Here is an 18,411-nt window from a genome sequence, read left to right as displayed (position 1 = left end):
ATGGCCGAAGAATTTGTGAAGGATTCTGTTCATCAAAACGGCGTCGCCGCAAAGGTATTTTCTTTCTTTTTCTTTTTCTGCGACTCATATGAAGTCATCGACCGTGCTGTGAAGACTTGGCAAGTTAGTATTTTTCTACATAATATATTTTTTTATGTGAAGAGATAAAAATTTGTCTTGGATTAATTTTCATTTTATATGATATACGTGCTTCTGTTTCTTTTTCTTTCACAACAGCTTGGTATCTAATTTTTTTAATTTTTTTTTCAACCTTCCTTTTCTCTACAAGCATTTTCCACTATTTTATATGATGTACGTGCTTCTTTTTCTTTCACTGCAGCTTGGTATCTAATTTTTCAAACTTTTTTTTCAACCTTGCTTTTGTCTGTGAGCATTTTTCGCTATGGCCGAAGAATTTGTGAAGGGCTCTATTCATCAAAACGGCGTCAGTCATAACCCTTGATCGCCCCAAAGGTATTTCTTTCTTTTTCTTTTTCTGCAACTCATATGAAGTCACCGACCGTGCTGTGAAGACTTGGCAAGTTAGTTTTTTTTTTGCATAATATATTTTTTTTATGTGAAGAGATGAAAAATTGTCTTGGATTAATTTTCATTTTATATGATGTACGTGCTTCTTTTTCTTTTTCTTTCACTACAGCTTGGTATCTGATTTTTTAAATTCTTTTTTGAACCTTCCTTTTCTCTGCGAGCATTTTCCGCTATTTTATATGATGTATATGCTTCTTTTTCTTTTTCTTTCACTGCAGCTTGGTATCTATTTTTTTTAAAAAAAAATCCAACCTTCTTTTTCTTTTTCTTAATGAAATTAATTTATTCTCTGAGTATCTCTCAAAGTTATTGTTAGAAGTTGTTGTATTTATCTAAAATCTTTTTATTTGGGGGTTTGGAGTTTGGACATTAAAGTTTTGTTTGGGTTTGTTGCATGTTAGTATTTACATTGTTTACTAGCATGTAACCCGTGCGTAATGCACGGGTCGTTTCTTAAGTTATTGCAATTCAGTGTTGAAGAATAAAAGGCTGAATATTAATAACTAAATAATGGTAACAATAACAAAATTAACAAAATAAAAAAGCTGAATATTAATAACTAAATAATTAATTGTTCAACAACTAAATTAACAAAACATTGTTTTAAAATTTCAACCGTCCAGATATGATCTTTGAATATATGTCTTGCTCTGCCACATGTTTGTTGGTCTAGTGGAGGGATGAAGTGTATGTCAAACTGGTACCTATGATGGATTGTTGTGGACTCGTAATTTACTAAATAGCATCTTCCTCGCCTGACTCATATTTCGTAAATAAAAAAAAATTAGGCAATGAAAGCATAGTAAAACATGACTTTATGGTTGTGAAAAGTAGCGGCAAATTGGATGATCAATGGTGGTTGTATGATCGGATATTTCATCTGCAGCATGGGTCGCTCGGTAAGCGCTATTGTAAAGTTTAATATGCATATAAAATTAACATAATAATAATAATAATAATAATAATAATAATAATAATAATAATAAAATTAAATAGAATCTTAAAGCAATACTTAGGACAATTTAATGGTATAACAAACCTCATAGACTTTGAATTAATCTAGCTTGTTGCAATAAGAATAAAATTTATGATTTAAAATACAAAATTGCAGAAATCATTTAAATAATTAAGTCAATAGTAAATAAAATATTATGAGTATTCTTATAAATTTAATTTATCTTGCTAGTCCACGGAAAATCACCTTGAAGCATGAATATATATATATTTGTCTTCCTTTTCCAAAATGAATAAAGGACTACTAATAAGTGCATGTTTGGAGATAACCATTTTAAACCGTTTTAAATGTACTTTTCAATACCGAAACATATTTCTAGAGGAAAATACTCTTCAATACTTTAATTCTGAAAAAAAAATATTTTTGGAAGCAGTACAACGGTTATCCAAAATATTTAGGCATCTTTGAAGGGGATCACACAGATATTCAGTAATTTTATCAACACGAACGCAGCCCATTGTCCGTACAGCTAAGGCACGGATCAAACCAAGATGTGTGCATTCCTTTTGGGGCTGTGCCTCATCATGAGTTGTCTCACTGTGCTTTCTCTTCTTCCCCATTTTTTGCTAAAAAATCTGCCATAAAGAACCAAAATCATATAACAAAAATGGTACTAAAATTATATGCATAATAAACTTACGTTTGCGCTTCAGCAGTTTAAGTTTCAATCTTTTTTTCAATTGAATTTTTCTCTGATGATCTAGTGGTATCTTTGGTATCCCCTGCTCAACGAATTAAGCAATATCAGCTTAAGCAAATCTACCAAATCTGCTATTAGCTTAACATACCAAACATACAATATTCTATTGGTCCATGAATTTTTTTGCAAGATAATCACATTGAAATAAAAAAAAAATATATACAGCACAATAACAAAAAAGCATAATTATTAAATTGAATTCTACACAACTCACGAATTCAGTGTATAGGAGACAATAACATTTAGCGAGAATCCTAAGAACGAAATTACAATACAATTAGAAAAGTTACAAATTGCAGCGATAGGGAGTGGATGAGAGGCAATAGTGTGAAGTAGAGCACACAGCGGGAGCCAGAAGTGAGGGAAAAGAATAGTATACATGATTGAAGTGAACCCGACAGAAACATCTTGACCCAGAATCCATGCCTCTTTCGGCCACTGCACACCATAGTAAAAACAAATGCCACAGGAACAAAGTTTAGAGTAGGATTTTCAATCAACAAAAAGAAAGTACACAAATTAATCAATATTGAATAAATTAGAGTGTATATATAATGTCATTATTGATAATGTAATGTCACTTCCACAAGTGACAATTTTGTTCTCGTGCTTCCAACCAATAATACAACATGCATTCAACTATAAAATTTAGTAACTTCATTAATAATTTATGTAATTTTTTGAAGTGAAATATATTGATGTAATTAATTCATTAAAATCTTATGAGTATAATTTAATTCAATCTTTGTCCATTTGCTTAAATAAGATTCAGTACTAAAATAAACCTTCAAATCAGGCTTGATGGGCATGCAAGGCACACTGTGTGAATTTGGGTTTCGGGGATCTTTCACTGCGTGATATTCTCAAACACTTGGTGAGCATGCTGCAAAGGGATTACTCATTGCTTTGTAAGAGTAGCACGACCCTGAACCATCTGCTCTCACACACGAATAGATAACAAAAAGAAAGCAATACATTAGAACCCCATTCAAGTCAAGGGCAAAAAAAAAATTAAAGCCTTCACAAACAACAAAATAATATCAAATCATATATATTATCAAGCAACTCTCTTGCCCTCTTCATCTCCACTCACACTCTCTATGTATCTTGTTTGTGTTTCTTTTTGGATTTGTTTCGCATGCATGAATCTCCTTGTCACTTGATTCTGGAGATCTTATAGAAATCTTTGATCTATTGGATAGCGTCAACTGTTATCAATTTCCAAAAATAATCAGAATTTTAGGATTGAGATAATGAACTTTGGGATAAAACAAAATTTCAATATACAAACACATAATAAATAAGGATCAAAATTATTTAAAATCACTTTGACATATATTTTTTTTAACGAAAACTAAGGGGGTGTTTGGTTTGATTGTTTTCTGTTTTCATTTTCACTGAAAACAGAAAACGGTGATGAAAATGTGTTTGGTTGGATTTCTGAAAACATTTTCAGTGAAAATGAAAACAGGAAACAACCAGAAAATGAAAACAATAAATTTTCGTTTTCAGTGTTTTCAATTGAGAACAGAAACCTCATTTCGATTAAAATGAAATTGCGGTGACAATGAATGTAATTTTAAGCAAATCTAAAAATACAAAAAGACAAGAAGTCAATAATATATCATAAATTTTCAATATTTTTATTTCATGAAAACAGGAAAACAAGAAGTCAAATCAAACATGTTTTCAGAATTCAAATCTTTTAAAAATGAAAACAGTTTTCAGAAAATGAAAACAGGAAATAAAAACAGAAAATGAAAATGCAAACCAAACACATCCTAAACTAATTATATATGGTATCATTAAAGAAAAAGATGGAGCTCACACCTTGCTTGGATTGAAGTTACAGAGAATCTCCAATAGTTTGAAGAGCCTATACAGAAAACATGCATGTAATTAGATTTCAGATTCAAGAAAATGAAAATCACACTCATATATATTGTTATAAAGTGCGTGAACAACTTTAACAGGAGAAGAATCTCGTGACTCAACCATAAAAATAAAATAAAAAGAGGGGAAATTATTACTTTGGGATCATTTCCTGCGATACCAAAATAATCTGCAACAGGCTTTCAAGGAAAAAATAGCAACGAAGCATCCAAAAAACCACATAAAATCAGACAAAAAAAACATAAACACAGTTTTAATAAAATCAAAATATAAGAACCTCTATCTTCTTCTTAACTTCTCCCACAAATTCTTTGCCAAAATCGACGTTGTAATTGTAACCTGTTCCAAAAATAAAACCATATAAAATCAGACCAATCAAAGAAAAAGAACCCAAACCAAAATCGCAAAAAATAGAATGAAGATGGGAGCCCTCAGCAACTCTAAAACTCAACCGAAAACAAAAGAAAAAAGTGGAATTGAAGAAAACACCAAAATGAAGAAGAAAGAATGGAAACAGAGGAAACAAATTGGTGGGGAAATGACACAAATGAAGGAATCAGGTTTGAAGTTAGTAGGGAAATGATCGGAAACACTGGAGAAGAAGCCACGTGCATCACCAACAGAATGGCCAAAGCTAAACACTCAACGTGGCATAAAACGTGGCACAAAACCAAGGTAAAGCTGAAGGGGCATAAAATGACCAAAAAGCCAATAAAATGGACATGTGTCATCAGCTGAAGCACAGGCACAATAGTAATTTTCCTGGGATTCTCTTTTATAATATAGAATATAGATGAGTTGTTGTTGTTGTTTTGCCTATGCACTAATCCTACATTTCTTTTAATTCATTCATCAAAAATCAATTGGCGAATGATTCGTGCGTATGCACGGTTACCGACTAGTTAATAATTAATTAAAGAAACAAAAAATATCAAGAAATAAAAAGGCTTTCATTTTTTTTAAATGGTAACTCAATTTTTTTATATCATAAAACTAAAGAATTTTATTTTATTTTGGAAAATAAGTAGTTATATTGATTAATTAAAAAATTATTAACAATTTGATAGATGGATAAATAGATAGATAATCAAAGTATAAGAATTCAAATCTTAAACTGTATTTTACTATTTTTTAATCCCTTTTTTCATAGCTTCTCTCCTATACAATTCATTATTAATGCCCTGATATATTAGTCGCACTTATACTTTCGGGACTAAATCTTGTATTTTCATCGTTCAGACACGTATTTGTCAACGGGGTTGGAAGATGAAAAGTCAAAAAAATATTATGACAAATATGTCCCTATGCTGGCAATCCACGTTGACAATCATTTCAATGATGAATTTGTCTTTCTGTGTCACATAGGATATTTTATTAATGGTGACGGATGGAAGTTAACGATAGGATATATTTGTTGCACTTTTTAAACTTTAACTAAATTTTGTATTTTCATCTTTCAGGAATTTGTCAACGAATTACACATTCACATTGAGGGACAAAAGTGACTATTTACTCAAATACAAAATATAAAATAGGTTTAAATATGTAAATATTTTATTTTTGTGTTTGTTGTCTAGTACATTTTTGTTTTAGGTTCAATCCTTATAAAATAACATCTTTTTATCATTAATAGTTTATTTTAATATCTGGTAAATTAATAAAAAAAAATTGTGTTTGCTTCTTTATAAACTAGTAATTTTTGTTTTAGTTTATATAAATGACAAATGAGAAATATTTATCATGGAGCAAACACAAAATTTACTAATTTATTAGAAACTAATTGTTTTATTAGAGACTTCTCACAAATTTTTTTATTAGAAAGCAAATGCAAAATCAAATATTTATTAGGAATAAAAATAATTATTTTAAGTAACTAACGGAAAGACCGGCGTTATCGCCACTATGGGTCTATAATTCTATTGTACTATATTATTTTTATATATCATTTTTTTCAATATATTTTCTAAATACATGTTAATTTATATGAATTTTCTTATTTCTTATATCATATTTTAGTTCAATCCATAATCTATCATATTTTAACAGTATTAAAAAATATCTAATTTAATAATTACTAAAATAGAAAGTTACCTTAATTTTAATTTGGTTTCTGTTTTAAAAGGTTTAAATTAAAAATTAATGAAAATGATTTTTTTTATTTGAACTATTTGAGTACATAATTTCAAAACTAAGAAATATAATTAAAATATACTATTACATTGTAATTTAAACATTAATAAATTGTCATGATAAATATTACTAAACTTTCATGTAAATATAGATATTCAATGATATAAATATCATTAATATAATCTGACAAACACAAACAGAATTTTTATCCCAAAAAAAAACTTTAAAAAATAAGGGGAAGGACTAAAGCTGAAAAAACAATAATCAATGACCATAGGGTTTAAATATAACACTACTTTAGGGAAAGTAATAGGAGGAAGGATCCATTAATGACCCAAGAGAAAATATTGACAATATAGTGAGATTAGTTCTCTCAGCAAAGAATTTTTTTAATTCATTTATATAATCTACTTTTTAGCAATCATTTTTCACATATAAAACTCATGAATTACTTTGTAAACCAAACTTGCTAATCTTCCGAGTTTAGATAAAGATTACAAAAAATTAAAGATGGATGGGTACATTAGAGGACCACATCCTATCCTATCCAACATAAAGTTAGTGCTAAGTGCACTACCACCCTATTCTTACAAAATCCCTCCTTGTTTATGCAAAAACACTCTGAGAAATATTGTCCCGATACAAAAATGAATTTGCAGCATGTGCTCCTTGAGTAACCATTGCAACCATAGAATCTCTAACAATGACACAATTCCACGCAAACCCCATAGTCAAAGCTCATAAAAAATATGCTACAAAATGCTACTTTATATATGTGTAACCCACACCATCATACCAGTAAGAAAATGCTAGTATATGCATAACACATTATCTGTATGTAGCAAACTGATATATAATGCATAATCCTCAATTGCTCCTTTCCTCTACTGGCCACTCCAAAAACTTTGATAATTTTCTATGTTGCATTGTTGTTAACACATTGGACCATATTTTCAAAGTTTTCCACACCTTTCCTATCTATTCTGTGCCCATAAGATATTTGATATAATGTCCCTGTCCCTGTCCCTGTCATAGTGTTGAAAGTATCCCCTAGACTGGAGTCTAGAATTAAATTCTTGCATTATTATCAGTATATTTCTTCTGGTTCTCTTATGCAAGACGAAAAATAATCCCAATTTTAGTTTCATCAAATTGAAGCATATTTCACAAAATCCCAAAATGTTGCAAAACGTAATAGTTTAAGTTGAGGTCATTAAGTCGTTTGAGAAGGTCAATATGAGGTAGCTGAGGACCAGGAATAGCCTGTATTCCAAAAACTCCTAACTTGAACCCAAAATGTGTTGCAATGTAAGAAAATGCTGAAAATGCCCATTCATTTTAAGGGATGCCTATAGCTAATTTACTTGAAATTCATTTGACAGTTCAAGTGATTTAATTATTCTGTAAGACCAAAACCATTTCATGATCAGAAACTAAAGTTTTGTGTCCTACCTAAAACTGTCAGTACTTGCATCAAGGCACAATGCAAGATCTTGTCTTTATTGAAAAGCCTGACATGTCAAAGATCCTAATGCAAATCTTGATGTGAGCTTTTATTTGCAAAAGCTTTCATGAAAAGAATAAAAATAGAGTAGTCAAACTAATCTAATGGACTATTCCGAATTGGCAAATTGGAACTTCCAAAGGGAAGTTTAGCTATTGTTGAACTGAAACCACCCCTCAAAAACCTCTGTTCTATCAAAACACTGACAAAACAACCAAAACCAGAACGTGACCTCTTATTGTAACTGTACATATCCCCTACGTTATGTTATTATCATATACATCAAAGGAATGCACTTGGATTTACTAACTAAGCTGTTAAACGCTGATAAAAAACTAAACTGCTAAAAAGTACGTGAAGCCTTTCTTCCAAGACTGTACTTTCACCTCTTCAACAATGTTGTATTTGAATCTCTTCCTTAACAATCATTGATTCTTCCAAAGCATTCAACTTAAGAATAAAACACCATGAAAACTTAACACACATGTAAAACAATTACTGCAAATTAGAAAGAAAAACAATTTGAGCAAGCTATTAAATTTTAACAAAACCTCATAAGTACATAATAAATAAATCATAAAAAATCTACCTGTATTGGTTAAAATGAAAATCTATGACATATATATAAAATATATATTTATCACACAGCGTCCAAGGTAGATCGTCTATGTGGGGTGGACAAAGAGAAAGTACACAATGATGAGACGATTAAGTTCAGATATCTCCTATGTTAGCTTTTTTTTCACTCAACACATTGCTAGCACGAAAAATAAATATGCAATTTGAGTAAGAAAAAAGTACACGGGATACCTATAGATGAGTGCGGTTGGATAATTGCTTGTCATGTTCCCCTTGATGCGACGACTCTGGCCTTTCCATGGCCCTGCCTGTGGAAGCCATTGAGGAACAGTGATAGCTTTGACGTTCCGGCACAACGAAAGTGGATGAAGGAGCAAAGGAAAAAGAAATAAAGAGGCGAGGAAGGGAGGAGGGGATATTGAATCGGTTCTTCGTGAAAGAGAATGGAATGGAAAAAACATGAATATGAAATAATGACACGGGAAGAGGATAAATAATTAATGGGAGCATTAATCATGTTGGGGAATGATTTTTATGGGCGACAATATTGATTAGAGCATAAACGAAAGGTCTCATACACGGGAAGAGAGACAGAAACTAAGCTAGATGTGCAGGAGGAAGGAGGAACTAAAGTGTCAGTTACTCCCTTTGATGGAAGGAGAAAACGCGAGGGAGTGGGCAGTTACAATCTTGGTTATATTGTTTTACTCATTTTTTCCTTTAACTAAGAACATGAATTTATTTATGAAGATAAAAATAAGGGCATAAATGGAAAGTAAAAGTGAAGACCTAGGAGTACTTGCAAAAACTTGTATCTTTTATCTATTGATATAGATATCCGTGTATTATATAATTATATGTTAATTATTTTTGAATATAAATCAAGTGATTAAACACAAAGTGACTGTACTCTAATTTGATCTTTGTTGAAAATATTTTTTTTTTTGTCAAATTTTACTTAGCTTGGGTAAACTTTGAAAGGCTAAGATAAAAAAAATATTAGCAACATACTTTTTTACCCACTCTCTTGATTTTGATTCTACAATTTTTTTTTCAAAAAAGAAAAGTTATTTCATTTGACACTCTAATTAAAGTATGACCGACATGATTAGTTCGCCTCTTAACAAAACTCACCTTTGAGTTTGAACTATTTTTGAGATAATGCTTACGTAAATATATAATCATTGGGACCTCTGAACAACCTTGTATGGTAGAAGATAAGTTATAGTTATAGATTTACAATCTTGCTCATAAATAACATTGGCTAAATCAAGTGACCGGATCCAAATCAAAGTTTGGAGAAGACCCCAAGCCTCAACCTCCATCAAATTTGGAAGTCCATGCTAGAAATGAGTTTGAGCTTTTATAAATCTTCCTTGATGATCATGAATTATCATTGATAAATCACTTTCTAAGTGATATTTTGTATGATTTTTTGTGTCATTTTGCATTTATTTTATTGGAAAAACTCACGTTTGGACACTAGTTTTGTATTGCAAAAGTATAGTTGTTCAAGTGAAAGAGTTGGAAATTGGTCAAATCATGAGGGTTGTGGTCAACTCATGAAGGTTGTGGTCAACCAAAAATGTCATATTAATCCATAATGATCCAAGGCTTTAGCATCACTTCCGACCACAGTCGTTGTGCACCTTTTCGATAGTTATCTTTTGGAAGCTATATATAGAGGTCTCTGTCTTTGTAAAAATTCATTATTGAGTTTTATTCTTATCTTTTACGAATTTGAGAGAACTTTGAGGGCTTTTGAGAATTGAAGAGCGTGGACAACACTGCTAGGATGGACCATGATCATCCTTCATGTGTATTGGTATGTCTATATATACTCTTTATAGGATTGTTTAATTTTTCTTTGATCATGAGCGGCTAGTCCGAGGGATGTAACTATCCATTTGTACCATTCTCCTTGTTTTATGGAAATCCTCATTATTTTATGTTAATTAATTATCTTCCTTATTTTAATGTTTATTTGGAACCAACCATTCTAATACTCAATTGATTGCATAGTAGTGATTATCTGCATGTAATTAGTAGATCTAGGTAGATAATGTTTTATACCAAATTGCATGATCAAATTGTTTGGGTAATCTCTGATAGATTAGTTAATATTTAATTAATCATTACTAGAATTGATTTTATCATTTGACTTAAATTGACAAATCCATGATCATTAGGGTATTAATTTAAGGCAAAAAACATCTTCTAACCTTAATCATAGGTTTTAGTTAATTTTGAAAATTGGTAATTAACTAGAAAAGGAATTTCATTAGGACCAGGATTTGGGGAAAATTAATACTAGTGAGTCATAACCCGTGGTCATTCTTATCATCACTTAAATCTCTATTTATTTTCGTTTAATTGTTTTCTTATAAAAAATTGAAACCATAAAAAATATTTAAATCCTCATTTTTAATCATCTCTATTATTAGTTTAATAAACTTAACTAATTGGGTAAGATATTCATACTTTCAAGTTCAGTGTTACTATTGTGTAAGGTACAGTTTCCCTTATGCAAGCCTAACATATTTTACGCATCAATCATGCCTACACTGAAGCAACTTTCAGCCTTAAAAAGTGCAACATCTATATTGCATTTAAAGCAGCCTTATGGTGGTATTTGCCAATTATCCAAAGGTTGATGAATCCAACGAGCAACAAGAATATTTGCATGTTGGTGATGATGAAAAGATTGTTTTGCATGTTGCCATTCTGTAAAATACTGCATGGAAATTGAAACTGAAATGTAAGGAGGATTGGTATGCTCATTCCAAATATTGTCATTCCGAAAATTCCAAATACTCCATAAAATAACAGCAAATTTGTTGACAAGATCTTCATGGGGTGATTTTAGCAAGTAAAAAAATGAGCTCTTTAACACCTGCTACATTCACTTTCCATTCAGTAAATTGCCAAATCCCAGCAGCCGACCAAATGCTTTAGCTTGATTGCAACAAAATAAAATGTGCCATTCATTTTCAACATTGGAGAAACAAAAAGCATGTTATTGGACATTGAACTCCTTTACATTGAAGCCTTTGCCTACAAGGAAGGCATCCACGTAACACTCTCCAAATAAAATATTTTATTTTAGGAGGAATATTTAATCTCATGTTGTTCTTGACAATTATCTGTGAAGCGTGGATACTACGCCAAATAAAACTTGGATTATGCCCAAGATTGGCATCCAAGAAATTCCTATTTGGAAAATATTTAGCCTTGAAGATATGTGAAACTATACTATCTTGCTTGGTTAGAAACATAGCCAAGTTGAATGCATGAAGATTTCTGAAGCCCATACCACCATCTTTTTTTTTATATCACTAATTTACCCCAGCTAAGCCAATTGATCTCTCTTTCCGCCACATTTTTATTTCGCCACCAGAAAGAATTCATCATTTTCTGAAGCTCATCCTCCAAAGTAGAATACACTCATACAATAAGTTTGTATAGATTAAGCAATGGGTTTTAAAAGAATTTCCTTGTCTGCCTTTGAGAGATAGTTTCCTGACCATTGGTTGAGAGACCTCTAGAGTTTGTCTTTCAAGAAACCAAAAGTAGTTTTCTTCATTTGCCAATGATTGATGGAAGTCCTAAGTATTGGTGCTGAAAAATATCTCTAACTTCTGGTAAAAGAAAATAGTCATCAACAAATAGAAGGTGTGAAAGGATATGAGATCCTCTACACACTTTCACTCCATGGATGTTTCTTCTCATCTCTTTATATCTCAAAAGTGCAGAAAGACCCTCAATACAAAGAATAAAAAGGTAAGGAAATAGTAGGTCACCTTGCCTAAGCCTTCTCCCTAAGAGAATAGGTCCTATAGAATCCCCATTGATCATAATTGAATATTGAACAGTTTGGAGGAAAAGTTTTATCCAACTCACCTACTTTTGGCTAAAGCCCATTTTAGTCATGGGACAAAAGAGAAAATTCCAATCAACAAAGTCAAAAGTCTTTACTAATATTAATCTTAAGGGAAACCTCTCTTTGCTTGCCTTTGGTCTTACATTTCATGTGGTGGATGATCTCAGAAGCTAATAAGACATTATCTAGGATAGATCGACCTTCAACAAAGGCATATTGCTCTTGAGAAATGCACTTAGGAAGTAAGGGTTTGAGACGGTTTGCAAGGGTTACACAAAGAGATGAGTCTAAAATCTTTCATAAAATAAGGACTAGTATTTTTTGGAATGAGGACAATACTGGTATTGTTCAATTTAGGAGGAAGAGTATCAATGTTCAGCCAGGTGGTAGCTGCCGAAAAGATCTCAAGACCACATAAATTCCAAAAACATTTATAGAAAGCTAAATTAAGATCATCTGGATCAGGAGATTTGTCAGAATTCATTTGGAACAAGGTTTGTCTAAGATCATCAGTAAAAAAAAGGTTTAGAAAGAAATTCATTATCATCATGAGAAATGCAACAATTAACATGGTCAACAACATCATTATACTCAAAAGAGGAATTATTATTATTATTATTATTATAAATAGAATTTGGAAGTAGCTCTTGGCAACATTACAAATATCATTTCGAGTGCTAGCAACAAAATGAAAATATTTAGTGTTTAGATCACCATCTTTGAGCCAAAATAATTTTTCCATCTAATGCTAATAAGATTCCTCTTGAGCAAGAAGATTATTTAATTGATTGATGACCTCCTAGTAATAGTTTGAAGAATGACCATCCACAGATTCACAAATCATCTCAAGCTTCTTTCGACCATATATCATCAATTTTGTTACAAAAATTTGTACAAATTTTCCTCCCCCAGCAATCCATCTCCTCTGAACTTGACTTGATCTTGGCCATTAATCCATCTGTGAGAGATTTGTTCCAACCCTACTGAACTACATTTTCGAGATCATCCTCCAAAAGCCAAGAATTTTCAAAAGGAAAATGTCTATGAAAGTTCCACTGATGATTACCTTCAAGTTTGAGAAGAAAATGGGAATGGTCAGATTTGGAAGACACACCATTGATCAATTTGAGTATGGAGAAAGGTCAATCCAGTTAAGAGTTGTAAGTGCATGATTAAGTTTTTTCTCTATCGCATCGTGTTTGCCAAGCCTTTGAGCCCAGTTGTATTTGTAGACTTCCATTGAAAGGTCATGGAGATTTGCATTAGAAACAATACTATGAAACTCGTTCAATAGTCTAAATCAACAAGGCCAATCTTCTCATCATTATTTAGCAAGTCATTGAAATCACCAATGGTAAACCAAGGGAGGGATGTGTCTTCAGCCAGAAAACGCAACAAGTTCCAAGAATCCTCCCTATTCTCACGATCAGGGTGGCCATAGAAGCCAATGATCCTCCAAATAGGTTTGTCTAACTGACAAACTCGAACATTTATGAAATTAGAAGAAAAAAAATTAATCAACTTGCAATCAAAAGGTTGCTTCCAAAGAAGAGCCAGACCACCACTCCTACCTATGGAATCAACAGAGAAGCAAGAGTTAAAGTGAAGCTTAGTTTTTATTTCTTCCATTCATCTAGAATTCACCATAGTTTCACACAAAAAAATAACGACCAAGCGGTATGCCCAGACGAGGTCTTTGAGAGAAGGAATTACACTCGAGTTGCCCAAGCCCTGACAGTTCCAGGCAGGCCTAATTTCCAAGGACTACCAATAAAAGTATCAGAGGTGAGAGAGAAGAAGAATTAGGGTTTGACAGCTACACCATGTTAGCTAAAGTGTTTGAATGCATGGCCATTTGGTTTTAATTGTCCATTTGTCTTTTTCTTTTCACCTTCCACCAAATCATTAACAACAGACTCCTCAACATTCATTTCATCATTATTTGGAGTCTTAATGTGTAATGATTCTTGATTTGATTGAGGAGAGATAATCTTAGGATTTTTGAAAATTCCTGCCTTTAAATGGGATCTTGTAATGTCCTCATGATGGGTAATGATTAGCATTGTTTGGTTTGAATTTCCATTTTTAGCATTTGACAATTATGGCCTTACCTCATTAATGACCTTGTCTCTAGCTGGTAACATATTATTAGTGATCATCCATGCTTGCAATCCCTATGATGTTTCTCACAGCCACTTGGACTTTGCTGCTCCGTCGCTAGAACCACCATCTGGCCCATGCAGGTCCACCTTGAGATTAGGTCCCCAATGATAGTTTCCATCATCCACACCTTTGGAGAACAACATCTCACACAACTCATCAACATGCCCCAACTTGCCACAGTAAAAGAAAAATGGACCAAGCTTTTCATACTTGAAGAATACTTCATTTGATTCACCTTCTGCTTATTAATTATTTTAGATTTGATCAAAGGTTTCCTAACATCCAACAAGATCCCAATCCTCATGAAAGGTCTAAAAAGGTTGTTGTTATTCTTCTCATCATATTATATAAACTCTCCTATATAATTACCAATGCTTTGCCCCATTGTTTAAGACATGAGACCAATTGGCAATCCATGCACTTGCACCCAAAATGGGATTGTGAAAAGAGGAACTTGGCTTGGACTTTCACATGGTTTGATAACTCCTCGGATCAACAAATGCTTGTCAAAACTCCAAGGACCATACTTCAGTATACGTTGGACATCCATATGGTGATAAAACTGGAAAAGGAAGAATCTAGATTGTAGTTCAGAGATGGTGACACCTTCAACCGGGCTCCATACAACAGATTAACATTCCTTCATAATATTAACTCTAGCAAGCTTGTTAGTCAGGAAGCACCCAACTAATCACAAGGATAAATCAATTCCTTCTTCAATAGATGGCTCAAAGTTGATTTTAAGATCAGCCTCATTTTCCTCAATATTAAGGTTTTCTATGATTGGTGGATGGGGCTAACAGACAATAAGATGGTTAAGGTTCAAAAGCTCACCAGGGTAAAAGAAAGGTTTGGATAGCAATGATCAATGTGGAAACAAAGGGTACTCTCATAACGAGAGAGTCAACTCAGGGAGAGAGAAAAACTTCTACTCTACAACTCTTTTTTAAAATTTTGTATTATATGCAATGTGATATATTTTTATCTTCATAATTTCATAAGAAAATATAACTTTATCATAATAATTTAGATATTAAAGTGAAAAAATAAAATGTTCATATTTTATAAATAACTGGAAATTTTGTACTTGCTTTTATAAAAAAAATATGTGCTATATTTTATAAATATTTTTCATAAAAATATGAAAAGAAATTTAAACTTAAATTACCATAAAAAATGTACAAAATATTACACACAAGGATGAACATTTTTTATATAAAAAAAGTAGAAAAATTACATTAAATTCATAGGGATAAACATTTTTACTTAACATTGTTGTAAATAATTAATTTACATCATTTGTTATATTTTTTGTTCTTTCTATGGTCATAAAATAAACATTCAATAAATTATTTAAATCAAGAAATAAAATATCATAAAAAAACACATTCAAAATTTGAATTGTTAAAATAAAAATATAATTTAATAATAATAATAATTTAGATATTAATTTGACTCCAAATAAATTGTTTATCACCATAAATTAAATAATTTTTTTACTTTCTTTTATAAATAAAAAATCAACCCTACGTGTTATATTTAATATATATTCGTAACTTAATATATTGATATATACATATCAATGTATCAAATAAAATTAAAATTGTCCGACTAGAAGAAAATAACGAATGATTTATTTGAGTGAGAAAATAATAAACAAAAAAAAATGAAAAACTATTTATTTAAAAATTAATTTTAGACACTAATTTTCTGTGAAGAAAATAATAATAATTATATTGGAGTATTTGGTTTTTTATGTAATTAATTATGTAAACTAAAATTTCTACTTGCTTTTTTAAGGTAAAAATATTTATCCTTATGTATTATATTTTATATATAATTTTTATTTAATTTATTTAATATAAATATCAATGTATAAACATCAAGGTCCACCTGCCATCGACCTTAACCTCACCGCGGAAGATATTGCACGGTTGCGTTTTCCAGTGGCCTTTTTTTCTAAGAATGCTTACAACATTTAGAGAAGATTGGATATGGAATTCTAACCTCTGGTGGATTGGAAGCAATTTCCATTCGAAGAAGAAGTAGTCACTTGCCCTCCGTCCATGCACAGAGATTTACAAGTTGCATCTTCCTCTACTGAGCTGGATCCGCCAACAAGGATTGAAGTTCTTCCTCCACCAACATGAAAGAGACTTCACCCCAAGGTATCCAAGCCTTCATCCGTTATGGCTCAGCACAAGAATTTTTACAAGATTCCATTAGGGGCCTGTAGAGAAAAGGTGACCTATGATAAACATATCATTGGATGGTTTCATAAGATTAACGCCCAACAAATTTGATGTAATCCTACCCCCAAGGGCATTGGATAGAAGACTCCAAGAAGATTGGGTCAGAGATGCAAGAGAAAGTCCTAGGGTTCTCATGAGCCTTAGGGTAGATTTTGGGCCCATGGGCTAAGTATGAGCCCACTAATCTTTGTACATTTTAGATTAAGGTTTCATTATTTTTGGACCTTGTATTTGGGGCTCCATAATATAGATAGGGTATCCTAGAAATGTAGGATTTTTTAGCCCTTGTATTTTATGGCACCTAGACTAGTTTTTGTATTAGAGGTGGTTTTGTAATTTCACATACATTAGGTGAATATTTGATGTGTGTGTTGGGAAATAAATTTAATTGAACTGGGAGAAGCTCAATCCAATTAAATTTTAGAGGGAAAGGTGAGTATTTGCTTGCTACACCCCATTGCCACATCATATAGTCACACTTTGTGCATATCCTTCATGCTTTACATGCCTCATGACATCTAAGCACACTTAGTGAAAAATCTTGAACTTGATCTTGGATTAGTGGGCTGAACCATAACTAAAATTCACTAATCATAATTAGTGAAATTTTGGCTCCAAAATTTGGCTCCAGAAATTCAATTTCAAATTCAAGTGAAATTTGAATAGAAATTCAAATTTTCCTCCAATTTGTGTGACACTTAGGCTCTAAATAGAGGTCATGTGTGTGCATTTTTTCAACTTTGATCATTTGAGAATTACACTTTAAAGTTCAGACCTCTTTTGAGGCATAAAATTTTGTGCTCCTTCTCTCCCTCTCCCTCCACTAATCTTCCCCTACCTTCAAGCTCTTATCCATGGCTTCCTATGATGGTAGCTTCTTCTTGGCTCATCTTCTTCTTGAAGTGGTATCTCCAATCATCTCTCTTCCTTCTCCATTATGATGTCATTCATTTTCAAGAAGTAAAGGACTCCATTGATGAAGAAGATCCAAGGCCTACAAGCTCCACATGGAGCTACATCAAAATTGATTCATCCTATGATGATTTCCTTCTACCTTTTCTGTGTCCAAAGTACATCCAACTATTTAATCCTATGTCCAAATTTGTTCCTTTAGTATATGGCCATCAAGCCCTTCCCTTAACTAAGGACCACATATATAATATTGGGATGATTATGATGCAATGCGGGTTAACTAATTAGTGCCCAAGCTATCCCCTCGGTATTCACATCATACCCACCACTACCATCAAGTTCATGCTCGATCACATTGCTCCAAGGTTTCCACCATTGGACCTCATGAAAAAGAAAGGCAAGGTTCCTCCTCATAGCAAACCCATGCCTTATCCAGGCCCAATGGACAATGTTGCCTTGCGTCTAATTCCCTATCATTGGAGTAGGTACTTTACAAGGGATGTTGCTAAGAAGATTTTTGCTTTTAAGCCAGACGTTGAGTTTGATCAAAATGATGTCATGCTCTTCTATTTTAAAGACATGTATGAAAACTCTCGTCTTGTGTACACTTCAAAATATAACAAGGAAGACACCTCCAATCATATCCATATGGTGCAAATCTTGCGTCCAACAAAGATTTATCGATTCAATGATTGACAGATGTGTTTCCTGAGGTAAGAAGGAGATAATGAGTTCTATCAATGTCTCATCCATGATATTCCTCCTCTTCGCTCTCGATTTGTCTTTGACTTGCACAAGTGCTCAAAAGTTGGTTTCCTGCACTTTAAGAGCGTC

At 32.1% G+C, this 18,411-nt stretch overlaps 2 long non-coding RNA genes across 2 annotated transcripts; both read right to left on the bottom strand.

The window, feature by feature from the left end:
- Positions 1 to 1,713: 1,713 nt before the first annotated feature.
- LOC106796381 (uncharacterized) lies at positions 1,714 to 5,031 on the bottom strand. The gene is made up of 7 exons (XR_001385371.3): positions 4,435 to 5,031; positions 4,095 to 4,140; positions 3,358 to 3,472; positions 3,050 to 3,198; positions 2,644 to 2,702; positions 2,205 to 2,286; positions 1,714 to 2,139 (listed from the first exon to the last, which is right to left on the bottom strand). It is a non-coding gene; the product is annotated as an uncharacterized lncRNA (long non-coding RNA).
- Positions 5,032 to 6,753: 1,722 nt separating this feature from the next.
- Positions 6,754 to 9,058, bottom strand: LOC106796373 (uncharacterized). The gene is made up of 2 exons (XR_001385357.2): positions 8,602 to 9,058; positions 6,754 to 6,984 (listed from the first exon to the last, which is right to left on the bottom strand). It is a non-coding gene; the product is annotated as an uncharacterized lncRNA (long non-coding RNA).
- Positions 9,059 to 18,411: the final 9,353 nt, after the last annotated feature.

This window comes from Glycine max, chromosome 16, assembly GCF_000004515.6.
Source record: "Glycine max cultivar Williams 82 chromosome 16, Glycine_max_v4.0, whole genome shotgun sequence".
Lineage (NCBI taxonomy): Eukaryota > Viridiplantae > Streptophyta > Magnoliopsida > Fabales > Fabaceae > Glycine > Glycine max.
Note: the sequence above shows the minus strand (reverse complement) of the source record. Positions and strands in the feature narration are given on the sequence as shown.